We start from the raw sequence: 24,484 nt of genomic DNA on the forward strand, positions 1-24,484 counted from the left end.
ATGCAGTGAGTGACAAGAATCCCCTCCCCTGTCCTAGGCACTGAAAAGAGCTTTCTTTTATTATTACAGTTAGTTAAATGGGTTCCTTGGGTGAGTGCCCCTGTACAAATAAGAAGCAAGTGAAACTTTCACTGTAGTGATTTCCAGGGATTTGTAGTCCTGGATATTATATGTAGGAAAACTGTTTAGAGGGAAAATATTACAAAGGAGCATTCCTGTCTGGGTTTTCATAAAAGAGGGTAAAATAGTACTGTAAAGGAAAAGAAATCCAGAACTTTCTCAGTAGTAGTAATGCTTGTCTTCATGTAAGATTTCCTGCAAGTGTAGAATGGCTGCTTTTTCATTTTTCATTTGTTCTAGGAATTTAGGGTGAGAGAAAGGCCGGGGAAATGGCTTCCATCGGCATGGAGTTTAATAAAGATGGAATTTCAATCTCTTCATTTTCAATGGTAACCTTTACAAGAAACCATACTTTTACAAAGTCGTGTGGAGTATACTGTTTAAATCAGTCCTTAATAAGTCTCATTGTTAACTTTTTTATTCAAAGATCCTCTTGTACCAAGTCCTTTTTAATCTTACCATAGGAAGTGCTTGCTTTAAGGGTATTTCTATGGAAAGCATTTCATCATTCATGTTTTCATAACGGATTTCTCTGGACAGCTGGGAGTTTTCCAAAGTCTAATTGTTACATTGGTTTTTATAGTGATAGGTCTGATGTTTCTTCTATTAAATGCTGTCTCTCCATTAATTGACTTAATTTGAGGTCCTTTTCTACAGTCAAGCAATGAAGAGAGCTTGCAAATTTTGTCAATTGTTCCAGAATGAGGTGTGTGGTGTGTTTTGGGAGAGCTTCCAAAGAGAACAGGGTACTGTCAGAGCCCAGAGTCACATTAGATGGAAGACCCTGAGGGAGAAGAGGTGACATCACAGTCTGGCATGTGACAACACTAGGGAAACAGTTGTTTTCTCAGCTGCACAGAGATTTTTTTTTGTTTAAAAAAAAAATGCCTGCCTGGTATAAAAGATGAGCAGGTAGACCCCAGTACATTATAATATGATGTCTATAGGCCATGTTATAAAGATGAATTCTTAGAATACGGGCAACTAGGATCTACTAAACTGGGCTCTACAGAACCTGCTCTGGGACTGCCAAAGATGAGGGATGTGGAGATTGGCCACATGGGTAGGGCACCCCATCTACCAGGTGCCCCCTCACCCAGAGCAGTTCCACTTTAGTTCACTGACTTGAGTTTCTACATAAGCATTTCTTTGAATAGAGTTCTATAGCAAGAAAAAAAGTTTAAAAACTATAGAATTAGGAGATTCATTTCTCTCTACGTGCTGTGAGAGAAAAAGTGAATTCTTCAGCAGGCTGACGCAGGTACCATCTTGAAGACCAATGTCCTGGAGAACTGGTGATACCACCACCGTTGTGGAAAGTACATGAGATTGGAGAAACAAGCTGTGGTTTCTGAAGCGATGAGGGCAGAAAATAAAACATAAAAGAACTTTTAGCAACTGGATGGGAGGGAAGAAAATTGTCAAAAGGAAAACATGAAGACTTCATGGGAATCTGTACATTTTAATCTCGAAGGAAGAGGTCAAACAACAACAACAAAGGAAGTTGTGTGGTTTCGGTTCACTCTTTTAGGCAGGATACACTAACACTTTCGATCACTAGGTCTGAGGCTCTGAGACCCAGCGGGGGCCAGAGAGGCAGCATTCACAGACTGAGAATCCCAGATGCCTTTGCTTCTCTCCCTCACCCTTCAGTCTGCAGACCTCCTCTCTTGCTCTCCATAATTTTGGTTTAGCTCTCCATAATTTCACTATTATTTTTTTCTCTGTTCACAATTTCGCCTCTCCCGTAAACTAGCCTGAGTTCTGCCTCTTAGAATACCTAGAGGAATATAAAGGCAACTTCCTTGAGAGCCTCCATCCCAGTGCTCAGCCCCTAGGACAATCCCTTACTTCTTCCTCCTTCCCAGGCTCAGCAGGTCCTGTCTCATAGGCAAGACTGTTATTTCTATCTATAGCTACTGTACATGTGTTGTTGTGAGTTGGATTGTGTCCTCCAAAAAGATATGTTGAAGTCCTAACCCCCGGTACCTCTGAACGTGACTTTCTTTGGATCTTTGCAGATGTAATCAAGTTAAGATGAGGTCATACTGGATTAGGGTAGACCCTAAGCCCAATGACTGGTGTCCTTATGAGAAGGCCATGTGAAGACCCAGGGAGAAGGCCAGGTTGGAGTGATGCAGCTGCAAGCCAAGGAAAGACAAGGCTTGCCAGCAACTGCCAGAAGCCAGGTCCACCATTAATATTTTCTGATGAAAGATGCTATTAGAGATGCACTTTACCTGGGCTGCAAACCTGCACTGCCCTAAAATCCACTTTGAGGTGAACGAGGAGAGTGTGGTTTTTCTTTAGCCATGCACACTCTGCTCGGTGGCATCTGCTGGATTCTGAAGTACACACTTTTTGTTGATTAAGCTGTCTACCCTATAATTTGCAATGAATGGAAGATCAGCATTGCATGCGGGTATGGAGGCTTTTGAACTCAGCCTTCCAGAAGTTTTCAGCAGCTAATCACATTCCCTGAACATTGAAGGCAAGTGCACCAGTGACTGGTCTGAGGAAGGGCAGCCCAAGATAATGGGTTTTGTTGTTTTGTGTGTGTGTGTGAGTGCGCGCGCGGACACGTGTGTGTGTTCAGACACTGAGCTTAATCACCAAAAGATTTCTCGTAGGTGGTATCTAATTCCTTTCAGCCCCTCAGCCCGCGGGCTGGTGCTCATTTTCATGACTGATCAGGGTTTTAGCTGCTGTTCTCCTAATACATGTTTTTGAAAAAGGAAGTAGCTTAAGTGGCAGCGCTGTTCTTTTGATCTGTTAACTTTTCTTAATTCTTTTTGAAGCATCCTTCTGCCTTCTTCTCTGGCTCTGAATGATTTAAAGGAAAAATCCTGAAGTTTATGTGCTCCAAGAAACCTAATGCTCCGAGAAATCCAATAAAGCCCACCACCAGAATTGTGTTGGGGGGCGAGGACGTATGAGATGACCACCCAGAGCGAGATCCCAAGCAGGAGGATGTTAAAAGCAAGTAGACATGTACCTATGTGAGGCTACCATTGAGCAGGGGTTTGCAGGCTGGTGATTCCTGTGAGGGTGGGACTAGACTCACACTTGTTCCAACATTAGAAAATTTAATTACTTTCAATCAGGGAAGTTTGTTCACTCCTCAGTATAATAGATGCAAAGGGGTCTTCTTGCCCTTTTTTCCCCCTTAGTAACTTTGTTTGAATTCTCACAGCTTAGGAACTTTTTGGATCCAGAGTGATCCTGGATTTTCTTTCTTAATGGGCTCATCAAATCACTGTGTCACCTTGATTGCCTTAATATTTTTAATAAACCAGAAGACTGAAGTGGTTCCCCTGGCAAACCACTGAGTTGATGTGAAGCGACGCCTCCCGAAGTGCGTGCTGTTTGTGGTCTTCATCCTCATTGTTCAGAACTCTAGTCGGGTATTTTCCAAACACGTGTTCCTCTCTGAGTTCTAATGAAAGCCCCATAGGTGAGCATGGTGGCTGCTATGACAGGCAGAGAAGGGAAGGAAGCAGGAGGTTCCCCAGAGCAGCTCAGAACTCTGGGAGGGATCCAGGATATTCTTATAATTTTTGTAAAATAATCATAACTGTAAAGAAACTTCCTGCAGTTCAGCTCAGTAAAAGCAATAGGGTGGTTGTCCCCGCCAGCCCTCTGACAACCCCCGCCTCTCCCCAGCTGAGATCTAATGCTGAACTCTTCACATGGCTCATTCTATCCTTCGTAGCTTTATAACTTCCATAAGAAGTAAAGAACGACAAGGGTGAAGAAAAGGGGTCACGACAATTTAATCACATGCACCAGCAAGCATTTCCTTCAGCATGATAAAGAGAAGTAGGGAGCTATCAAGAATCTGAGACATTGAGATGATTTTAAAAATTCCAATCTAAATACAAAATTTAGATTTTAATTTAATAAGTCTTCTAAAAAATGGTTTGTAAGCAAACTTCAGTAATAATTACATTCTGGCTGGGAGCAACAAATGGGAAAGAATGGGACGTCCCAGCGTGGCCTTGGGGCGTGTTTGTCCATCCCACAAAACTACCTTCTGGTTTGGCATCACTTTTCCCACCTGGCAACTGCCTGGCTCGGAAGGCCTGCAGTCTGGAGTGCCCTGGCTGCACCCCACAGGGCGTTTCTGATGGCAAACAACCAGACTCAAAGTGGAGAGAGTGGTCCAGCTGTTGCTTCTGACAGCGAGCCTCTTGCTATGCAACCAACATGATAACATAAGATCACCTCACACGTTATTGTAAAGGGTGGATTGTTAAATCCATAGGATTCTAAATAGTTCTGTTATTTATCTGCTCTTGGCTTTGTTCCAAAAAGGATTTGAGGAGACTTACAGAAAGTACAATACAGCAAGATTAAAAACAAAAAAAATCTGGGGAAGAATGGAAAGCAGTATGAGAGAATTCTAAACGAGACTGAAAGACACAGAGATGGTTTGCTGCTTAGGACATTTGTCGTGATTGCTGTCATCTTTTAAGTAAAATCAATGTCTGAATCTGCTGGCACAGAGCACTTCTTGCAGGAGTCACAAGCTTTGTGAAGCTTGTCTTTGGTCCTGCAGTGGATTTTTTAGGTATAGGTTCAACCTCACCTAACCATTGATGCTATGCGTCATCAGTGTACTGTTTTGGAACATGTGTTAATGAGCACTGAAAGAGCAGGCCAAAGGTAGCAAGATTCATTGGGAGTTAAAAAAATAAGTTTTATAAAACTAAGCAGGCCATTGTGGAGGTGGACTGAGGGGGCGGGGGAGAGGGCAGACTCATATTAAAATCCTGATATAAAGTTCTAAGCGACGAATAAGAGGCTTAAATACGTAAAGAGCGAGGCTAAATTTGGACCAATTTCCTGTGAAATCTCTTGTGTAATATTTTCAATTTGTGCTTGTTTAATGTGGTTTATTTTCCTAAGGTTCACGGTATAGGTTTTAAATTCAGCCTTGACTACACACATGTGTCGAGAGGTTATAAAATGAGAGCCAGCTCAGACCAGTCTCCAACTGGATGCCCTTTGGTGGAAAACATTAGCTCCTTTTCAAAACCTAAAATTTCTTTGTGGGCACTGATTTAGTCTTTCCACATCCAGTTTCCCGACTATTTTCCCATCACCTGGTTTCACAAGCACATGTCCGGTTACATTAGTTAGTGTGCCTAAGGATGCTAACGAGGCCTCTTCACTGCAGATCAGAACTCTAGGGCTGTTTTGGAAGGCCTCCTGACCCCTCTGTGAAATCTCAAGTTCTTGACAGAAAGGGATAATTCTTCCCTTCTGGTTAGAATAGAGAAACCACCTCAGGCCCCCCAGAGAGCTCTGATTTGCAGTACAGAGTTCTAATTTTCTCTTCTGATGTCCTGGATCACACCTTCTCTAAGATGGGGTCATTTCCTATCTGTAGAAGTGATGTTTCTAGTGACTTGAGTATAGTATGGACCTATATTGTAAAGACCTTAGATGGCATCTCGGTTGTTCACGGCACTTGCTGTATCCGACCTTGTGTTATAGTTACCTGGTGTTTCTCTCTCCCTCTAGGCTTTAAGCCCTTAAAACAAAGATTGTGGTGTATTCCTTTCTGTATCTCCTGCAACACCCAACACATTACATAATATGGAGGACTATATGAGTGAAGATGTGCTTACGCATGTGGGCATAAAAGGGTCAAAAAGAGACATCATGTATATGCAGAGTTCCTTAATTTAAGCAGTAAGAGAGCAATAAGAAAGGTAATTAGTTGCATAACTGTTTTTATCTTCTTCACTACCATTCAACAATATATTCATCATTCATTCAGTCATTCATTCATTCAGCAAACATTTGTCAAAGCCCTGTGTTTTTCTAAGGAAACACAAACCTTCCAATTCTAGGTTGGAAAACCAGAAAGAACTGTTTACAGTTCTAGCTTTCATGTCCAACTCTGCCTGTGACACAATGTGTAGTGATGTTGAAATTCAACATCTTCTCCTTGCTCCCACCGTATTTTCTTACCTATTCTTTTGACTTTTGTTTTTTCTTGGCATGAGAGTCTTTCTCAAGACTGTGGATCAGGGCTAGAAGTGGTCAAGAAGTCGTTCTCCAAGCCGCTGTTTTCCCTGGAAGGGACAATGTAGTTACTGGCTGATGCTGGCTTTCTTCCCGGGAATGTAGTTTCTCTCTTCTCACCTGCCTGCTCAGCTTTCTAAATAGCTCAAGTGTGGTGTCAGGAAACTAGCAGCCTAGAAATGTGAGCCTCACTTTATGGTCACTTTCCATAAGTGTTATGAAAACGTTCTGTTATGAAAATTTTCCAACATAGAGAAAAGCTTAAAGAATTGTATATTCACCACGTAGATTCTACAATGACCATTTCACTGGACTTGCTTTGTCATGTATTTATATATGTATCCATCCCTCTATCCATCCATCAATCCATCTAATGTTTTTGATGCATGTCAAGGGAAGTTGCAGACATCAGTAACTTTACCCCTAACCACTTCAGCATTTGTATCATTAAATAGAGTTCAATATTTATTTATGGTTTTTTGTTGTTGTTGAAGTTTACAAAAAGTGAAATGAACAAATCTTAAGTATACTTATGGATACTTTTAATATAGGATGTCATTTTCATTTCTAGCTTCTCTTATTATCAATAACTAATCATGAAGATGAAAACAATTCTGTAAGATCCAAGGTTAGCATATTTAGGTGGTGAGTATTCGCATAACTTTTTTCTCTACGTAGTGATATCTTTTCTAGTCAGGAAGGAGCAGGAACAGAAAAGGAGTGCGTGAGGCTTCCATGTTAAAGGCCTTACCTTGGGGACAGACATCAGCTCCTTCTACCATCTCTGTATTCATCTCCTTTGTCTTAAGTTCCTTATTGCTGCGTCAATAGGAGAGGCAGTACATGTGGTGGGAAGGGACACAAGCCTTGGCATCATAGAGCCTAAATTCAAACCCAAGTTATGCTGACCTTGGACAAGTTATATTTAATCATCACTTAGTACCTCTGTTCCCTCATCTGTTAAAATGAGGATAATATTACCATTTAAAGTTGTGATGATCCAATAAGATAAGGGATAAAAATGTTCCAGCACAGAGTATGTACTCAATGACATTAACTATTATCATTATTACCACCTAAATACCAGCTCATTGTGTGGTTAGAAGTGCGTATGTGTATATGGCTAATTTAGAAAAACTTTGACATTTTTCAGAATACCAAAGTGAATCTTTTGTGTGATCAATGAACTTTTGAGGAAATACTGAAAGGACCACTGTTGTAATGGAAATGAGCACTGTTTAGTCTCAACTGAGATGTCTACTTTTACGTCAAACAGGATAATCATTGGATTTTCCTCATGATGTGTCTGTCTGGTATCCCTGGAGTCATGTCTTAGTAAGGGAAGAGCAATGGCCAAAGGACAACTTGTTTCCTCTACACGGTTCCCAGGGCTTCCTTTGTAGCTTGAAGTCACAAGGTGGTTTCTTTTTGACTCAAGCGTAATACCAATCCTTCAAGCAGCCAGGCTTAAAACTCAGGAGTCTTCTTGGCTTCTCCTCTCCATTGCCCTCCATCTTACATCAGCCACAAGTTTGATTGATTTTTCTCCCTACTTCCCTCCCAAGCCTCATGTTTCGTGGTGGCTTGCATGGTATCTTGCTCATAATTCTCAAAAATATTTGTAGATTTGCCTAAGTCATGTGACTATTTCTTTGAAACCCACGTGGGGGAAGTTTTGTTCTTCCTAGGAACTAAACCACAGTTACTTGTTGCTTTTACCTGCCTTCAGAAATAAGGCGAGACCTGTTTAGGAAAAGTTAGAAGCTGTGGAAGCTGTTCCAGAGGGTGGAGAGAGTTCAAGGGAGACTGGTGCAAAGTGCCATCAAAAGACCAAGAAAAGGGACAATTTGAGCATAAAACCTTCTTTTCTATTGAGTCAGAAACAGAAGAGATGGGGCATAGCTGACTGTGGGGTGTAGAGAGTGGAGGGAAGCATGTCCTCTGACATGTCGCTAATACTATATTAGCAATTTCCCAGCACATTGTGCATGGGACCTGTGTACTCTGTGTGTGCCAGACACTTGCTAGAACAGCAAGTGAAGAAGCCCTGAGGGAGTATGCTATGATTTCCAACCTAGTTGAGTTTGGATAGTCACATATGGGATGGAGCTATAGTTTGGTCAGCTTTGGTTCTGAAACTAGAGTTGAAGCAATTTGGATCCCTCAGCCCGTTTAAGTTAGTCTTATCAGATCAGGCCATCATGAAGCAGATAGACAGGTAAGTCTCAGAAACCTCTGAACCCAATTAAAGTTATACCACAAAGAAATCAAACTCATGTGGTTTGCATTTCAGAAAGCTACATTTGGTGGGCTGTTCCTGTTTTAATTCAGTAACCTAATGCAGACCATGTGAACATTTGAAACGCTTTTAACAGTTAAACCAGCTCAAATAACACAAAACCAGAGCAGCAATAAAGAATGAATTAAAGCTGATTGCAACTGTGGCCAACATAATTTTTTTTCTTGCAAAGAACTGGGGGGGGAATAGAATGCGGGACCAGTGGGGGAAGAGACTTGTATCTCCATTTTCAACATTGAGTAAAGCAGCAGGCGCTTTACTTCTTTTATTTCTTAAACAAATGTTTGAAACAGATTTACTTAGAAGGTGTACTTAAATCTTGAAGGGATTTTGGATGAGGGAGCAAAGAGGATTGACATCCTTTAGAACTGATAGCATGGTAGTTAGTAGCCCTGCATTCCCCCTGCTGTCTAAGGCGGTTAGCTCAGTGGGCAAGGGCACAGTGCTAAGCCTACGGAGGTCGAGAGTTCAATCCTGCATGGGTCACTTAGCCTTATGCAGGAGGAGGTGGGGAAGCAAAACTTGTTTGAGCGTCAGAGCCTATACTTCCCAAGTTTCTACAAACTGCGACTCAGGAACAAAAAGCTGAGACAGCAATAGTGATTAGTCGATGTGTTCTATGTACCAGGCACTGTTCTAGGTGCACTCAGTGCCAGGTACCTCACCTAGTTACTGAATCCCTCTGTGCCTCAGTTATCTTATCTGTAAAATGGGAATACAATTATGATCCCTATTTTGCAGATGAGGAGATGAGGAACAGAGAAGTTATATTACTTTCCCAAAGTCACATAGATAATAAATAGCAGGACCAAGATTCAAACCCAGGTAGCCTGGTATGAATAGCTTCATCACAACCACAATATACCACTCTAGTAAGTTGAACAACTTGAAGACAAATCCAGCTGCTGATAATGAGAGCAAATGGCATAAGCTATTAGCCTCTTACCAAGACAGAATTGACTGTGGTGATAACCACATCCAGACTTATATTACAGTGTGCAGTGCACGCTCCATGATATTTTCTCCATTTATGTTGGTTGAATTAAATTTTATACACACGTAGAGGATGCCTCCAGAAAAATGGTTGTTGTGCTCCCTCCATGGATGGAGAAATTTCTATGAATAAAATCTAAAAGAGACGGTGAATGTGCATTGAATTTATTTCCATGTAATTCCAGGCACTTGATGGGAGAGCCATGAGGTGTGATGATTGCAGCTTGGGCCCATCCCTGCGAGATGTGCCATAGGTGATAACTAACCACCTGCCACATTTCCCAAAATGTGCTGACTTTGTCATAGATCCAAAAAAAGTAAGGGAGAAAGGACCCATTAATTTCAGATCCATTAGCGACAGAAAGCTTGCCAAGTGGGAAAGAGTAAAACTACAGGAAGAAACTTTACTTGCAAACTCCTGAGAGGTTATCACCAGCAGCAGGGAGCCGCGTAGTGACTGGTGGGCGAAAGGTCTCCGCTGAGCCCCTGAATGCGGATTCCTTCCGGAGCAATGGGAGGCCAGCTTGTCAATTTCTTCTGCAGGCAATGCCAAGTTCATCTCCCTGACTTTCACAAACACTCCTCCCCAGAGACTGAGAAATCTGCCTCCTTTCTGCTTATAAAAGGAAAACCAGTATCAATGTTGCCTGGTAGAGCCCCCAGAACAAAACTTAAAATTATGTAGTAAAAATAAAAAGGTAAAGCTTATCACTGTTTCCTTTTTCTTAACCTCATAGATAAAGTCAAACGGTTAAAGTATCTTAGACTAGGTAACTATTTTCACAGCCCCTGTTCTGTTATTAGTGGGGAGGACTGGATTCAGACGCTTGATGAATATGATGTCTGTTCAACTTGAAGGTAAGGGAAATTTAGTTACCTCCCTCTGTAACTCTGGTTTCAAGGATTACAGCCCACTTAACTCTCTTTAAGGCCTGGATAAACATAGGCTGCCTAGTCTCCTAAACATTCCTCGGGTTATTGGTCTAGTTATGATTAACTTTCTAGAAAAGTTTTCAAGTCCTCCCGATTCCCCCAGGCTAATTCTGCCCTCTTTCTGTAGGATACCAATGTGATTTTTAGCATGTTGTTTACCCAGCTACACTGGGCACATCGTGGGCCTGGAGTGCAGTAGACAATAAGTAAATAATTATGGAAGAGTACATGGTGAATGGAGCAAGGTGGAATAGGACCCTGATTAACATTAAGGATAAAGATCCATTTTCTCTCTCATAAAGATTTTTCATATCAAACTCTATCTCAGCATCTGCTTTCAGAGAACCCAACCTGTGACAAGGTCCTTCATACATATAAGGCCCAAGTAACCAAATCCCTTGACTTCCAAAGAGTTCTCAATTAATTCTTCCTCCTCATTAGGTTTTCTCTGCTGGAATTTAAAATTTCTGTTCAGCAATCTCACAAGCCATTCTAGCTACATAAAGACACAGCATTTTCTGAACTTCGTATGGTTCAGGAACATGAGTTGCCAAAGATCTCCTAACGCCCTACTTCAGTCCGTGGGCACCCTTGAGTTATTTCTGACTTGAGTCATTCCATATTTCTTGACCCCTCCACCCTCCATCCCCCCACAATCCAGTGCCTATGTTCTCTTCTATGAAAAAAAATACATTTTATATATTTCTATATATTATACATTTATATTTATCATATATATCAATATATTATATATATTTTTAAGATTTTTATATGTTATATACATATATTTTCAAATTATGTGCCAGGCACTGTGCTAGGCTCTGTGAAAATAATGGAGAAAAAAATAAATAGACATGATCATAGAACACACAGTCTAGTGAGAGTGATGGACAGTAATTGAATATTTATACAAATACCTATAAAATTGTAACCCTCTAAAGTACAAATGCATGTTGTTATGAAAGCATCTGGTAGAAGAGCTTCACTTTGTTAGGAAAGTCAGGCAGATTTTCTGAGAAATTTTGAAAGTTGGGGGTATCACCATACCACAGTCAGCTCATCCACAGTAATGGATGAATGGCCAATCAATCAACTAATTTGAAATAAAGTTTTAAATAGTAGATCAACAATTCTTTCTGCTCTACCTCAAGTTCTATGGTGTACCCACTTTCTTTGGTGGATTCTATTTATATTTCACCCTTTTTATAGTAAGCACCCAGCTGTGCGAAAAGGATAAATCACTTTTAACTTTAACCAAAGTCTGAACAAAAAGAGGCCTCCTCTTTCTACTTCTCAACCCTTCCCACCAACATGGTCTTAATTTCAAAGCTGGTGATGAAGATTGAACATGGGAAAGGGTCTGGCTTATGGCTCTTTCTTTTGGCAGCAGCAACCTTGGGAATAATTTAGAGATCACATTTCAGACCCATTTTGCACACCATCAAAGCAAAGGGGATAGGAACTGATGCTTTTGAAATTGGAGGGGCCAGCCCAGTTTTCATGTTACTCCAGTTGAAGTTCTCTGGCGTCGCAAGTTCAGCAGACGGATATCATACGCCTACCTCTGGTGTGGTGTTCTGGGTTCCTTGGGAAATATGATCCTTGGCCTCACTTTCATCATGCCTACCACAGCGCTTTAGGCCAAGACCTCCTAAATCACCATGTCATGCAGCCCCCTCTACTCAGTGGACCTAAATGTTGGGATTTCAATGACCCTTCCCAAGGGGGCCACCTTGCTGACTGGAAGATTCTTCTCAGAGACGACATGGTACCATTTTTATGAGCCTTTGGGGTATGTGGCAGCTCCAGAGAATATGATGAGTGAATATTTCCCTGAATCAAACATGGTGAGTGAGTACTCCCCAAAATCCCTTTTACTCCCCCCAAAAATATTTGGGCAGCCAGGCCAGTGGGGACCAAGATAAAGGTGACCACTTCAAAGTCAGAAGTGCTCTAAATAAAACAAACTGAAATTTTACTCTTTCTAAAGAACAAAGAAAGGAGCCAACCGTCCTGAATAGCTCAGAACTGAATTTCTTGCATTGCATATATTAGAAGAACAGTATGATGTACCCTGCAACTTATTTCCATAACAGCACTCTGGGATCCAAAAGAAGTGAGTCACGGATGCTTAGAAGCATCTCAGTCGCTCACTTTGAACAGCTCATATTAAATTATTGAAAGGAGAATGCACTAGAATTGTCTTTTCCTATTTTCCTATCCAAATAAAACAAGTTCCTTTTGCCATATGTGAAGTCTTTTGAATGAGTTAAGATCGTGAACTTGTAGCCAGATAGACCTGGGTCCAAGCCTTGACCCGGCCAATTAACTGCTATGTGACCTTGGACATGCTTGCTTTCTCCATGCCTTAGTTACATCATCCCTAAAGTGTGGATAATAGCAATCAAGTCCCATAGCTGTCATCAGAAATAAATGAGATAATACGGATGTAAAGTATTTAGCATTGTGTTCATTATAAGGATGCAAAAGTATTAGCTATTATTGTTATTGCTATTGTTATTAGCACATGATAGTGATTTTCAAAAGTGAAAAGGATCCCGGTTTGTCTAATGACTTGTGAGCCTTGAGGCCGCGATAGTACCATATGATCCTGGTCCCAATCCACTTCCTGCTTAAATTTGCACTTGGACCAAACCATGGTTTAGTATGAAACCTGGAACGCATGATGTGCTAGCCTGAACTCAAGAATATGGTTAATGGATAGTTAAACCTTCCGAAGCAAACCCAGAAATTACTGGATCCATTATCTCCTTGGCAGGATAAGCAGTGCAGCTCTCTTCCTTTCCCAGCTACAAGATGCATGTTGACAGGACAATCCTGGAACCTAAGGGTTGGATAAGCATGCGATGCACAAGGCCTTCCATTTGATCCTCTGTTATTGTTTTCTGATGAAGTGTAGACATTTGGCCACCAGGAGCAGGTGTTCTCTCAGGAGCAATACGGGAGAAGAGCACACCTCTTTGCAGATGGAAAGCTGATCTCTTGGTCCTGTGTACTCTTCCACAATGGTTTTCAGATGTCCACTGGGGACTCCGAGTGATGTGTCATTTCCAGTGCACTCTCCACCAATAAAATGTGATAACAGTACCCTTGGGAATGTTTAGAGAGACTTGACTCCAGATCAGGAAAGATAAACAGTGGACCTGGAGGGTCTGGCCTAGATGCAAGTCATATTCTATGCAAATAATCCTTGGAAGGATCCAACTTCAGTTTGGATGTTTCTTTTAATTTGGTGTTGGACAAAATTGAGGGGAAGTGAATAACCCATCCTTAGTCTCATCCTGGGACCACATCAATCCCTACCTAGACTCTGAACCCTCGTCAATCTTCTGACTTTTGGATACTGATGAGCTACAACTTAGTTGAGTCTTTTGGTTCTGCTTGGGGAGAATTCCCAGCCTGTGTAGGAGTAAGGATGTTCTCCAAGGCATGGGAGAGCAAAACAGGGAGTAAAGAAACAACATGCCTCATTGGACTGATTTCCACCAGAGGGAAAAGAGACAATACTTGTTCACTACATTTGAATCCTAGGAAGGAAGGAAAATGGACCTAGAATTATACTTCTTTGGCAAACTAGTGCTGATTTCCCTCCAAAGGAAAAGGCAGGAAAGGGAGCTAGAACTGAGGTTTACTTATTTATGAACTTGGCACTTTAATGAGTTATCTCATTTAAGAGAAGATGTGTGAAAAGGATGGATAACAATTCTGAGGGCTAGAAGGATCTTTTGTGTGTGGGAATGTTTTTAAAGCCTCGTCGGGCACTTGGCCTGTGAATTATTTCTGTGATTGTTAGACTTAATTGAAGAATTATAACAACTTCTCATGATGCATTTGGCCATTCCTTGTGTCTCAGGTTAATTAGCGCTGGCAAGTCCATTAAGCTAGTGTAACATCACTCACCTCTAACCCAGAACTAGTGATTGAGCATCTTGTGGGCCAAACTCCTTCTTTACCTCACTCTATCGATCACTGCTTTATCTGAACACTGCTGCCTCTGTTGAATTGGCCTTACTCAATTTGCATGCTGTGCTGTGACCTGACAGTGTTAGGAAGCTCAACATAGGTACAACTGGTGAGTTTTCCCTACAGAGTTTAAAAGGGGTCTTGGTATACAGTAGGACAGGATTATTTTTATGCTCTATGGTATATTTTAATGAAAGAAGTTTCATTATTTTTTTTGTTAAGTGAGGGGTACCTCACTTTTTTTTGATATCTTAAGCAACTTGGAAAAGGCAAAATGAGACTCATAGCTTTTCTGACTCAGTATGTTCTGATGCACAAACTCAACCTTCCTCCTGTTTTGTTGACTGACAGATTTCAATGAGAATTTTCTGTAAGAAAAAGATGCTTGCTTTTGTACAGTAAATTATATGAGATTAGAAACATTCCCTTTTCTTCAAATTGTGTTGGCAATTCGATCTGTAGGAGGTGATTGAAGCTCCAGCTTTGAACTAAGTTACTATAGCTTAAGTCTCTCTCTTAAAGTTTCATTTTAAGTTTATTTGAAATATATACAGGAAAGATGAGAAAGAGACAGAGATTGTAATGAATATGCTGTTTTATCTCAGATTTTATTTGGGATTTTCTTCCTCAAATAATGCTAATTATAAAAGACGTGAAAATAAGCCCATACATACATATACTTGGGTTTTATCCTTACTCACTAATTAAAACTCAATCCATGAGAATATCTGGACATAGGAAAATAATTTTACAAGATGATATTTGAAAACATTTTGGTCTGATATTTACATGAGACAGTATATTGGGGAAGGGGTGATGCATTCAGGGGGGAATGCATACAGATGCTTCATCTAGCCAAAGTAGATACCCCATTTCACAGCATAGCATCTGTAAATGATGAGTCTCTAAGTGTGTAATGAAAGATGTCCATAGCTCTGCACTGTTACAAATTAGTAAAATTCTAAAATTTATTTCTATTTTATGACTAAGGAATTTTGGTTCTTAAAGTTCGAGGGCAGGCCCAGTTTTTCTTTCTTGTTTGAGCTAGAACTTCATTCTTTGATGGTCATATTGTCCTTGTAAGCCATCTAACAGGTCAGGAATATTTCGTCAATGCCTGGATATGAGAATTGTTACACAATGATCTTTAAGATACCTATTGTCCATCCTTTTGTGACATGACTTGCCTCTATAGAAAGGCCACCTGTGATTTAATTTCTGCTTCTTGTGAAGTTCACAAAGGATCAAAAATTGAGTTATTAAAAAGAATCATGCAGGGCCTGCCCCGTGGCTTAGCGGTTGGGTGCGTGCACTCCGCTGCTGGCGGCCCGGGTTCGGACCCCAGGCGCGCACCAACGCACCGCTTCTCCGGCCATGCTGAGGCTGCGTCCCACATACAGCAACTAGAAGGATGTGCAGCTATGACATACAACTATCTACTGGGGTTTTGGGGGTAAAAAAAAAAAAGGGAGGAGGATTGGCAATAGATGTTAGCTCAGAGGCAGTCTTCCTCAGTAAAAAGAGGAGGATTGGCATGGATGTTAGCTCAGGGCTGATCTTCCTCAAAAAAAGAAAGGAATCATGCCGTGTTGAGAGGGTAGGGACAAAGGTGTTTGTGGTGAAGGGTTTGTGTGTAGGAGAGGGGGTTGGGGAGGGATGTAGGTAGCACTTACATTGTAGTGACTTCTGCCTCTTCCCTTCCTTTCTTCCCACCTCCAATTCTGTACCCTCCCCCCCCCCTTTATATCCCTGTATTCCTAGGCCTGCCTTGTATCCTCTCTTCCTTAACTCTCGCCTCTCCCTGAGTTCCCTAATGTGTCTGGTGGTTTGGAAAGAAAATGCTATTTGAATCCAAGTGTTGCTGAACAGGAAGTGGAGAAGCAGTGCAAAAACTATCTTGACATGGCAGCGTGCCCGGCCAAGCGCCCAGGCACAAGACTTAACATTAATCAGAGCAGCCGCGTGAAGATCAAACAGTGGGCCTAATGAGTAATTTCATATTTGCAGTCTTTTTAGCATGGTTTTCCTGAGAATCCCTTTTGTGATAAAACTCACTGGAGCAGGCAAATGCCTGTGTTTATTTAATTTAATTATATGAGAACTAAGGATGGTAGGGAGGGGATGGAGAGGAGGAGGAACTGGCTAATACACAATTTATGTGAGAGAGGAAAATTTTGCACACCAGTCTTTCAAAGCTTTTTGTTTGCTTTAAGATTTGGTGTGGGGCAAAGGCAAACTTTTCCGATTATTATATTCTACTACAAATGAAAGGTAAAATGTGAAAGAAGTGTACCACTAGCACTGTCCATGTTGTATAAAAGCCAAAGGTGTGAGGAACAGGAACGGGAGCTGTGAAAAAAATATTTTCAATACATATCCTTGGGTCTTTAAATATATGTTCTCCTCTAGGGGGGTTGTGGGACTCAGTAACCACATGGGCAAATAAATAGCTCAACACAAATTAACATGTTTCAACTAAGAGTTATAAAACCTCTTTGCCTCTCCCCTTATAGAGCTTCTGTAAAGGGTCATTTCAACCAATGTGAGTCGCATGTTCTTTCCTTCTCCTCTGTCCACTTTCTAGTTGAGTGTATTCAATCCAAAATGAGGAAACCAAAGGACCAAAGGAAGGGAACATGTAAAATCCCCAAGAATGGATTATCTCCCTTCAAATAGTCACCCTGTTGGTCTTCATCTTGGGGGATCCTTAGACCTTCTTTCATCTCTCTTTATTTTTGTGGAGGGAGGTGATGCCTGGCTCTACGTAATAAACTTTAGTAGACACTTTCTATTTTAGTATGGGGGGGGTGTAAAATAGGAATTGTTCTAGAGACACAGAAGATAACAACAAGAAAAAAAAAATGAAAGTAGGAGCAATGTGAAACAAAAATGAGAGGACTGTGTTGGAAATGAAAAGGGCATTTGGCAAACTGAACAAGCCGGGATGCACTCTTTGAAGGTGCAAGGTAGTGGGAGCACAGTGTTAAAGGCTCAGGCGCTAGAACCAGACCCAGTGGGTTGGAATCCTGAGTACACCATTTGCTAAATGTGTGACTAGGAGAAAGATACCTCAACCCCTCTGGCCCTCAATTTCCTTATCTGTGAAATGGAAATAACAGTAGAGGCACTTTCAAAGGATATTTGTAATGTATAGACGAGTTAACCCACAGGCATTAGGCACATGGGAAGCATTCATCATATGTTTGCTATTATGTTTAGTGTCTTAAGAGCTTAAAATTAGAGGAAAAGAAAGACAGGTCTACACTCAGCACTTCTAGTTGCAGCAGGAATATTTCAGGGTATAAACCGGCCGAAAAGTTAAGCAAGGCAGATCAAAACCACTCAGCGGTCTTAGAGATTGTTAACTCAATTCTTCTATCTGGAAAAAATAGATAGCTCTTAAAATTCTGGACTCTATGGAGGCCATTGAAGCATTACTGTAGCTAAATTACCAAATAAAAGTCTAGGACAAAAAGGTATGTTTGGGCAGAAAGTTTTTGCTAGAGTTTTCTTTAAGTACAATAAAATTAGGACGTATTATAGAGAACTTCTTGTGGTCACCAAAAGGTAAAGACCATAAAATGAATGTATAATATTCCTGTATAATCAATTTGTGAGTAGATTATGGTACAGTGTATTTTTGTCCAGTAAGGACACATCTTTTCTCTCTATGCTACTAATTTGATGGGAGTCAGAATTCACAAATTTGGACTATTTTAAAATAAGGGTATGTTTCCTAATGTCCTTCAATGGGTGAATAGTTAACCAAACTGTGGTAAGTTCATACCATGGAATATTATTGAACAACAAAAAGTAATGAACTATTGATACACGCAATAACTTGAATGGGTCTCAGAGGAATTAGAGTTAATGGAAAAGGCTAATCTGAAAAGATTACATACTATATGATTACATTAATATAACATTCTTGAAATGACAAAATTATAGAGATGGAGAGCTGATCAGTGGTTGGTGGAGGGGCTAGAGGTGGCTATAAAGGGGTATCATGAGTAATCCTTATGGTGATAGAACACTTCTCTGTCTTGATTGTAGTAGTGACTACACAAGTATACATATGTATTAAATTTCACAGAATTAAACACACACACACATACTTTCACACACACAATGAGTACATATAAAACTGGTGAAATAAGCTCTGTGGATTGTACCAATGTCAATTTCCTCGTTTTGACATTGTACTATAATTCTGCAAGATGGTATTACCGTTGGAGGAAACTGTGTGGAGTACAGAGGACCTCCCTGTACGCTGTTATGCAGCTTCAGTGAATCTGTAATTTTTTCAAAAAAAGTTGAGAAAAATCAGACATGTTTATTTCTAGTTTAATTTTAACTTAGTTGATTTCCATAAGCCTACCATGAAAAGATAAGGTAATTCCCTTGCAGGCACGCATAATAATCACTTAAAAGACTGGCTGACTGACTGCTCTTTGAATGTTAGCAACTTTTACTTCAAAATTCATAAATTCACTGTATTCCATAGCTACCAGATGAGGATTGAATGACAGAAACTTTTGTGTGTAATTAGGTGAACTCTAAAAAACATGCAGAATAATTTTTCCATAGCCTTTGAGTACTTAGCCAGTATGACCCAATATGTTTTGTTTTGATCACAGCCTATCTGTTGAGGCCTTTTGATCACATTGAAAGAGGAATCGGGCAGTCACTCATCTGAATCCTTGTTCCATGTAGTACCAGCTCCCTTATCAATATTCCTGTAACCTTCCTATCTCAACCAGATGGCAAAACAGGGAGGAGATGCATTTGGCATGCGGTAGACTGCTCAGAACTTAGGCGCCCCAACCAGGTGGAAGTTGTCTCAAAGAAGGTCTTTGTTGGCAGCAGTCACTAATGAGTGATGACTGCAATCTGAATGTGTATGACATCCTGGTGTGGGAGTTTGTATTTAGCTTGTAGGTCTTCCAAGGAGTGTGATGTTTTTGAGGAATAATAACTGATTTGTCTGGGGCCCTTTTCTGGGATGTGGGGTTTTTTTTTTTTCCATTCTGGTTCAAAACCTGGTAAGCTCACTGAATATTCTGCTTTATTCTCCTACATTTTAGTTAGTTGGTTAGTTGGTTTGTTAGCTGGTAAGTTACAGGCAGCTATGCTTTTGGTTTAGAAAACAGAGTGTGGAAGGTTTTGCTGTGGATTTAGGGGTTTTTAGGTAATTTGTAAATGTATTCACAGAGGTCTAACCATTGTTGATGTAAGGAGGAATGTGTCCTCAGGAGATCTGCTGAGAGCTGGGTTGTTTCACAAGTTTAAGGGCAGTGCTTACATAAGAAGACTTGTAGCATACAGTATTTAGAGAGATGGTTTGCATAAAAGGGTGGTAATCCTCTGCGTTTGTGTGGCACTAAAAAGTTTTCGAACCTTTTATTTCATGTGAGTCTTTTTGTTACCTAAATCCAGGTAGGGCAAGAGTGACACCCTCCACCTACTCCACCTACGTTATTTTAACAAATAAAGAGCAAACGAAGACTAGAAGGACCATGACCTTTTCAAGGTCTCTACCACATGTAGTGAGGAATGAAGGACTAGTTATAAAATTTTTATTTTGGTGTTTTTCACTAGAACCCACTGCCTCTGCACGTAACCTTGATAACAAGGAAATGTGATAAATTTTGTTTCTCCTTTTTATTGGCTCTAGATATTTGAAAGAATTCATGTTTATGGTGAGATCTGAGTTTATTTTCTGCCATCAGATGCTTATTCTGGGGGAGAGAGTAGCCTTGAGACATGTCTGGCCATTGATCTTCTGAATATATGGCTAAAGGAGTCTATAAACTTTTTTTTTCTATAGAATAATAATATAAGGCAAGACTGACTACTAAGTGGTATCTGATCCCGATTTACCATTCAGAGAAATGGAAACTTTCCTCTTTTAAATATTCATTCTATTTTAGTGTTTTGAGTAACCTACTCCTTAGTTCTTTCATTGGTCAGATAATCTGTCCAACTAAGGAACTATTGCTCTGTCTAGGGTAAGAATCCAACAGATAATTTCTCATGAAATGATAAAATAATAAATATTAAATAAAATAACAAGATAATGAAAGTCACGAGCACAGCCCTCTCTGTAGTCCTCGACATATATCATGTTGGTTGTTTTCTCTTTTGTGCCTTAGTTTGTTTCATCTATTACAATACCATAGATTAAAATAATTCTATCATTGGGATCAAAATTATTTTATTTGAAGTACAAAAGTTATTAATGACAAATAATACTCTTAAATAAATCATTTTTAACTAATTAATCCCTTTGCTTTATTTCAAAAAAGGATGTAAATTGATTTATTACTTGTATTATACCCCAGGGCCCTGGAAGAATTAATATATTCTTTTCCAATATGTGACAGAAGCTTGAGGGAAAATAGAACTCAGGAGCTGATGTTTATATAAAGACTTAAGACACAGAACAATTTATGCTTTTTCTCATTAAAAAAAAAAAGTTGAGTCACACAAGAAGGTCTTGAAGGACGTCGGAAAACAGAATAGCCTAATAATTTTGATAATTTGGATTCTTCTAACACTGTGATGGCTTACATAGAGAGTATCAGGTCCATGGAGAACTGGACGTCACACACAACCAAAAATACCCTTGCTGGCCCTAACAAGAAAAAGAAAGTGTTCATGTCTTGTGTGAAGACGAGGTGGTTAAGTGAAAATTTCTAATTTATAAACCCAGGAAAATTCTACTTTAAGTAAGAAGAATATTGGTAAATTTAGAAATAAGTAATCCATAATTGCTTTGTACTTTTGTACAAATTCTTGTAGATATTGTGAGAAAACCCATTTCTGCCCCAGATTTCATCATCATGTGTTTGTCTTGCATCTGTTTGGTCAAAGACATGACACTTCAAGGTGTGTGTCAGAAAGAGTATCTGAAGGGTCTTCTTCTTTTCTATTTTTGGCCTTCATGCTTGGAATTCCCTTATTCCAAAAATATCTTTTTGGAGAAACCCAAACAATGTACTAAAATTAATGCCCCAAAAGGAAATGAACTGGAATCGACCTTTGCTGCTTCCTGCTCCTTGTTTCCTGCTATTTTGGTGACTTTCTTGAAAATGGCACTCGTCCATCTCTGGCCTTCTTATCAGAGTTGAAGCTGGTTTCCTGACCACGAGACACAGGAGTGAGGGGCACAGGGCTTTGAGCCAAATGGTGGATTTGGCAAACCAAGATTAGAGATGCCAGACACAAAAGAGTGCATTTGGTAAGATTCTACTTCCATGAAATTCTAGAACAGGCAAAATGCTCTGTAGAGACAGAGTGCATGCAGGGGGACTGGTGGCAAAGGGGCACAAGAGAACTTTTTGGGTGATGTAAATGTCTTATATCTTGATTGTGTTGGTGGTGATACAGGTGTAGACGCTTGCCAAAACTCAATGACAGTGCACTTGCAATGGATACATTTTATTCTATGTAATTTATATCTCAATAAAGTTGATTTTTTAAAAATAGTGATTAGAATACAATTTGAAAAGCGTTACTGCCAACTCCCTACTTGTCCTTTAATCTTGTCTTCAGTGCAGAGGAAACGACAGCATTTTGATAGCAACCACCACTTTTTATGTTTTATAATATTAAAATGTCGGTGCAATATCACTGAAAGATAGTATGTCTCACAAAGTAGGATTGTTCTACTTAATTAGAGATGTCTACATTCTGTTCTTCAAGATATCCCATGCCTGTGTGTAGAACTACTATTTTGACTTAAAAAAATATTTACATATTAATTTCATTGTTGCCCTGCTAAGACAGTGTGAATAATTACCTAATGAGTTGTCCCCGTGTCCTCTTGATTCAAATCATACACCTTTATATGCTCTTCTTGGCAGACGCCCTTTGGTGTACCTGCCCAGCTTTAGTGTGAGAACAGCTACTCACCCCTGGAAAAGGGCCTTCAGCAAGCAGAAATGGTTCCTATTCATTTGCCCTCTGTTTCTCAGTTACAAAACGTTCCTGGTCAGAACTCATTCTTGTTAAGCCTTTGCACACTTTGTTAGACGCAGCGTGGTTTTCCTTGCCTATGTGCCCTTTTTTCTCTTTTCTTTTTAATTGTCTCAGGAATACCATCTTATATTACTCATACCATATATGTTACTCATATAAGATGTTACTCTATCAGAAATAGATGGAAATTTATCTGGTGACAACTTTAATGATTTTAATTTTGAAAAGCTAGATTGTGATTTCTCTATTTATTCTTTAGAGACAAATATAAAAGTTGTGATTTTCTGATCATCTTGCTGGACCCATTTCAGGGAGAGTCTAGCCAAATGGCAATGCTTTAACTAGTATTTAAAATATCTGAGCTTCAAAAAGATATATGCACTCCCATGTTCATTGCAGCATTGTTTACAACAGCCAAGACATGGAAACAGCCTAAGTGTCCATCAACAGATGAATGGGTAAAGAAGATTTGGTATATACAGGAATATTATTCAATCATAACAAAGAAAGAAATCTTGCTGTTTGTGACAACATGGATGGACCTTGAAGATATTATGCTAAATGAAATAAGCCAGACAGATAAAGACAGATACTGTATAATCTAAGTTATATGTGAAATCTTAAAAAAAAAAAAAAAAACAAAAACCAACTCGTAGATACAGAGAACGGATTTGTAGTTTCCAGAGGCGGGGGTAGAGGTTGGGATGAGGGGAGTGAAATGGGTGAAGGTGATCAAAAGGTACCAAAAAAATAATATGTTTGAGCTTGAGGATAATACCAATCCAGAAATGTGTAAAATGTGGGGGGACAGACTGAATGTAAGGGGAAACAGGAAGAAGAAAGATCTTGTGCTATGTGTCCTTGGAGTGGGAGCAAAGCAGCGTGTACATTCATGCACTGCAGGCATACGAGGCCTCCTAGGGACTGGAAAGTGCAAATGTGTTTCTAATGCACTCATTGCCAGGAGGATCCAATCCATAATAACAGGCTGAATTCACTTTGCTACCATATGAGAAAATTGTACCCATTTCAACTATTGCCTTATGGATCTGAGAAACCTTAAGCCAGGTAGGATCTCAGAGTTTTAATGAAGTACACAACTCTGAGTTAGTTATAGGACTAAATTCTGGAAGTATGATGCATTGGAAGGGAAGTCATTTAATGCCTTTTTATTTATAAAACTGCAAAATGATAAAGACCACTGACTCACCCAAAGGGAGACCAGTGTCCCTAGGTTTTTCTTTATCACGTGCATACTTGAAAAGATATTCTCCTAACAAAATTAAAAAAGCCAGCCATGGGATTTGGCTTGCTTTTAGAGCTCACAGCAGTACAGTTACACTGAATTTCTCTTCCTCCCTCCGGCTTCCTTTGTTTTCCTCCAGACTTTGCCCTTTGAAACAAACACTGAACAGCACAGGACATGGTATTTCCTGGGTAATGTCATTGGCTGTGAGCTTTGTTTATTAATCATGACATTAGGGCACTGAGAGATCTTGTATGGCTTCCTCTTGTGCCGTACAGATTTCACACACACACATACTCAAACTCTTTTTGCCCTTCATTTTGGTTTGTGTCTTTCCTCACTCTTTAGAAGAAGGCAGGACAAGGAATGCTTTTCCCCCATGTGTATTCACAGATTTCATACTTTTCCGTTTTCTTTTCTCTTTTCTTTCTGTTGTGATTTTTTGATAGTGGTGGGGGTAGAGGAGTATAGATGGAAAGATAGGACTTCAGCAGTAAAATGCCAGAAAGATCCTTTTGGCAATTACGTAAAAAGTTATGTTATTATTTTTTTAAAAAAGCGGTCGAGGGGGCAGGGAAACGTTGAAGGGGAAATAGTATGTGATTGAAACTGCTAACGAGCCAATGGTCAGAGCCAGGCAGAATCTGGTTGTTAAGGATGCTGCCCTAAAATTTACGTCAATCCCAGTCTTCCTGCCTCCCCACAACACAGCACATTGAACAGGATAAAATCCAGGGTGTAAGGACTTATATCAATGACCCTAAAACTATTTTAGAAAATCAAATTTCATTGTTCACTCCTTCAGAAGTCATTACTGCTTTTCTCAAAACCAGGGCTCTGAAATTCCCCATGGCATGGGGCAACTTAATGGTTCGACATGTGTTGATATACGAATA

The 24,484-nt window shown here is 40.0% G+C and overlaps 1 protein-coding gene across 2 annotated transcripts in view; it reads left to right on the forward strand.

The window, feature by feature from the left end:
* The window catches only part of CREB5 (cAMP responsive element binding protein 5), a 390,112-nt gene that overhangs the window by 161,962 nt on the left and 203,666 nt on the right, over positions 1-24,484 (forward strand). The gene's annotated exons all lie outside the window — the stretch shown is intronic.

The sequence above is a fragment of the Diceros bicornis genome, chromosome 3 (assembly GCF_020826845.1).
Source record: "Diceros bicornis minor isolate mBicDic1 chromosome 3, mDicBic1.mat.cur, whole genome shotgun sequence".
NCBI classification, from domain to species: Eukaryota; Metazoa; Chordata; class Mammalia; order Perissodactyla; family Rhinocerotidae; genus Diceros; species Diceros bicornis.